Source organism: Alosa sapidissima, chromosome 13 (genome assembly GCF_018492685.1).
Source record: "Alosa sapidissima isolate fAloSap1 chromosome 13, fAloSap1.pri, whole genome shotgun sequence".
Lineage (NCBI taxonomy): Eukaryota > Metazoa > Chordata > Actinopteri > Clupeiformes > Clupeidae > Alosa > Alosa sapidissima.
Window position 1 is genome coordinate 31,644,351 of NC_055969.1, and position 4,074 is coordinate 31,648,424.

Genomic DNA, 4,074 nt, shown 5'->3' on the forward strand with positions numbered 1-4,074 from the left:
AGCATGCTTCTGGAAGCTCGTTTTTGGTCTAGGGCCTCACATATAGGAACATGAGCTTTAGGGCAGGTAGTAGTCATCTATAAACAGCGTTCAAGTCCCTTTCTTGGAGGTAATATAAGAAGAGATATAGCATTGTCTGCTCACTTCCAGAGTGTGTATTCTCTCTGATCAACAACAGTTTTTAGTTAAATGTGTGTGATAAGAGTTCAGTGAAAACATGCAGGAGCCAAATAGGATTGTGCCAACATGTCACAGCTCGTCCTAACTATATAGCCTACGAGCGCCTCAAAGCTCGTCCTAACTATATAGCCTACGAGCGTCTCACAGCTCGTCCTAACTATATAGCCTACGAGCGTCTCACAGCTCGTCCTAACTGTATAGCCTACGAGCGCCTCACTGTAGCGTAGCATTGAATGCTCTCTGTCCACACTGGATCCTTTACATGTTTGTCGTCCAGTATAGGATAACAACGTGAGCGACCAAAAGAGAATAGAAACCGAATAGAAACAACAATTCTGCTTCAATAACACTGCACAGCACTTCTTCGCCTGCATCCTGTTAGGGCAAAGTGTTAACAATTCATGGCTGATTGTGGTCTGTGACCAACCACATGGACAAAGGCGTCTGCTAAATCCATAACCATAACCACCTTCATAAAGATAATCCATTTTACTCACAGTGAGATGTATTCAGCCTAAAAAGGGCCAATTTGTCCTGGTCATTTATTTAGAGTTTAAGTGCTACAGTAACAAATTCTCTTAACTTCGCATTCTCACATGGTGTTAAAAGAAGATGAAAAATTTCCATCAGTCTGACCCAATCACTGAGCTCTTGTCCTTTAATGGTAAAGTGAACCCCTCCTAACGGAAATCCGCATCAAAGAACCCTGCAGTAATCAACCCGCTCGGTCACAAAGATGGACGAGCTAGGTGTAACCCTCTTCACGGTTTTGTGTGAGTAGTACACATTTTTACTAGCCTGGCGGGCCATCCTATATCATTGTGGTGAATAAGGTTTCAGCCTTAGACTCCATTCAAACTCATGCTGCAGACCTTGTCAAATGAATCAACGGTATTCAATCACGCTTGTTTCCTTTTGATTGAGTCACTCTCCACACATGCTCCTGGACCTATAACTATAAAGAAGATAATCTTCTTTGGTGACTTTGAATACAGCTTGGAATAAGTGGTCTTAGGTGTTTCACATGGTCTATGAACTGTAGTTAACTTCATGGTGTAACCTGTTTTGTGTTTTGACCACGCCATCCTGCCTAGGCGGCAGGCGCAAACCTGCAGCACCTTGGATTAGGTGGACGTAGGCTAAACCCATGGGTGCTAGCACTTGGATTAGGTGGACGTAGGCTAAACCCATGGGTGCTAGCATCTTGGATTAGGTGGACGTAGGCTAAACCCATGGGTGCTAGCACCTTGGATTAGGTGGACGTAGGCTAAACCCATGGGTGCTAGCAAGTAAAACAGCATCTACACACTTCCTTTTACCCATAAGGAACAGTTTATGGCTTTAATGTGGTTTAGACTGATCACTTTCAACTTTAAAAAGATGATCTATTTAATTAAAGACCTTTGTGAAGGTGCATCCAGCGTGTAAAAGGTTGAAGGCCAGTTCATTCTGTTCATTTTGTCTGTTATGAAGTGTCAGTTTCTTTACCTCAACCCTCTCACTCACATCATCATGGTGTTTAAAAAAAGATGAACATTTCCATCAGTCTGACCCAATCACTGAGCACTTGTCCTTTAATGGTAAAGTGAACCCCTTCTGACGGAAATCCGCATCAAAGAACCCTGCAGTAATCAACCCGCTCAGTCACAAAGATGGACGAGCTAGGTGTAACCCTCTTCACGGTTTTGTGTGAGTAGTACACATTTTTACTAGCCTGGTGGGCCATCCTATATCATTGAAATGTATAGTCTGGAATCGAACCATTTACCTCGCTTAATCCAAGGGGCGGGCAGAGAATTGTCTTTCAAACTGCCTAGGCATGCAATAGGCCAGCGCTACGACCATATCCGTATCCGGTCGGCAAAACGGCAAATACATCCTTCTTCGAAAGGAATTACTTAAGTGCATTGTGTTGCTCAACTTTCAAAGAAAAGCACAAGTCCAACTCCTCCAAAGTTGATGCCAACGCCAATTCAAACAACCGCTCTTCGTTAGCCATAGCCACCTTCTTTGTTGTTCACCGTCACAGGACTGTCGTTATCCTGTTAAGCCCGCCTTAAGACTCTCTAACAAACTAGAGCGCTGTGATTGGATGAAGTCCACGGCGTCAGCCAATAGAAATCCCTATGGTTTGATACTAGACGTACAGGCTGAGCAAATTAATTTGCCGCCGCTAGGGTGCGTCTAGATTTCTAGGCTACATTTTTACTACTGATCTTTCTTTACAATGGCTCATGTTTTTAGATGTGAGAGAAAGTGGAATAGAGCATTAAGTCCAATATTCCAATATGTGGTTTAATGTTCTGCATTTCTCATTAGTAGGTCACTTTGACACTAAAAATATGCTCCTACTACTTCATGATATCTATCCCAACCATGGATAGTGCAAGGTGTCAGGGTTGATATCACTTCTTGTTTTACGCCAAAAGCCATTTTTCATTAATTATCCTTTACAATTTGCATTATTGATTATAACTATCCTTTGCTGTTGTGTACTTAAACCCTGGATAATTCTGTGTCATTTCAGAGACGCATATTCTAAAGTGCATTGTGCATGTGTACCTATCTCCTGTATACAGGCAAATTAAACTCTGCATCTTGATTGTACTTCTCCGTGACTGGATCTTGTGTCTCACTTTGGAATGCCATATTTTTACCAACAGATGCTTACACCTTACTTTTTTTTTTTTAGTCATGCTATTTTATGGTGTGGAGAGAGTCTTTGGAGAAGTGGTTGAGCAAAGAGTCCAGCCAGGAGACAACATCACCTTGCAGTGTAACTCAGAAACAAACATGGTAGTTATAGAGTGGAGCAGAAAGTGCACCCATGTGTATCAGCCAGTACTCTCCATAGCAAGCAAATGGACAATACCTCGCTACAGTATTACAACCTCAAATAAATCCAGTGTTCTGAGGATTGAGAACATCACTGAGGGGGACCTTGGACTTTACTACTGCGCCGGCTCAAAGACTGGCTTACAGAAAAGAGAACCATTTGGTACAACTTTCAAAGTGACTTTTGAAGGTAAATTCATTACTCAGTATTGTTATTGTTTTGCCTGCGAGATATCAGCTATGTGTGTATATTTATACATATGAATGTGTTTGTGTGTTTTTCTATAGAAACCTTCTGCCCAGTGCCAAGTCTCCCAGCTGTCCTCCTCCTGAATGTGGGCACTGCTGGATTTTACTGGTCAGTTTGTGTCCCACTTGTTTGCTTGTTACCGTGTTCATCTCCTCTGCTTGTGTGTACTGCTTCACCCATAAAAAAGGTGCGGTCTCTCTCACACACACATACACATCATGCATTCACCCCTACACTCTCTATTGAGTTAAACAATTAACAGCTTGTTTTGCTTTGAGCAGTTATGAATACTGATTTCTTTTTTACTCTTTACTATTTTTATGAAAATAATTCATGAATAGCAAGATCCATCCGACCACAACATTCATAGAAGACACCACAACCACCGTAGTCATCTACAGGAATATGGAGTAATACAGTCCAGTGGATGCAGATGTTTTGCTCAAGCTTAATCTCCATGTTGTTGTATTTCAAGGTTGGAACCCATCTGTATTATCTTCTGTTGAGAACTGTCGCCTCAATTCAATTGTATCCTTATGAAATGATGTGACTCACCGTAACAATGCGTTTCACGTTAAAATGATCTTGCATGTTTTCTCGCAACATGTTTTGAAGGTGAAAAAAGTGTCACTTTGAACGCCACCTTAACTTTTATCTTCTTTAAAGATGCATTGACATTCCCTTTTAGGTTCTTATAGCCTTCCAAATTCAACATGTCCATCATTTTCATCTCTGACTTGTAAGACTGATACCATTATTTAAACATGTCTTTGGCTTGCTTGGTCACTTATAAGTACAGTATATATGCT

General features: G+C 41.5%; 1 long non-coding RNA gene across 1 annotated transcript; it reads left to right on the forward strand.

Annotated features, from left to right (window-relative positions):
- The first annotated feature begins 918 nt into the window (after nt 1-918).
- On the forward strand, nt 919-3,446 carry LOC121680965. Its single transcript, XR_006021893.1, has 3 exons — nt 919-953; nt 2,873-3,205; nt 3,304-3,446. It is a non-coding gene; the product is annotated as an uncharacterized LOC121680965 (long non-coding RNA).
- The last annotated feature ends 628 nt before the right edge of the window (nt 3,447-4,074 follow it).